Here is a 239-nt window from a genome sequence, read left to right as displayed (position 1 = left end):
ATGTTAAAAAGAAAAAACACGTACATTATCAAGAATGTGTCGATTATAGATACGTGGCCCGTTTAAAGAGTTTATGATCCTACATCAATCGGCTTGTGTCATGTCCTACCGTGTCCGATACGGTTGTCGGTCGCCGCGCCAAGCATTCGATCCTCTATAGGAAAATTAATCTCCGCTTCTCCCTGCCTTTGAGGATGCCGCTGAAGGATCTCCCTGGGTTTGGCATCGAGCTCGGGAGA

Source organism: Penaeus monodon, chromosome 32, assembly GCF_015228065.2.
Source record: "Penaeus monodon isolate SGIC_2016 chromosome 32, NSTDA_Pmon_1, whole genome shotgun sequence".
NCBI lineage: Eukaryota > Metazoa > Arthropoda > Malacostraca > Decapoda > Penaeidae > Penaeus > Penaeus monodon.
Note: the sequence above shows the minus strand (reverse complement) of the source record.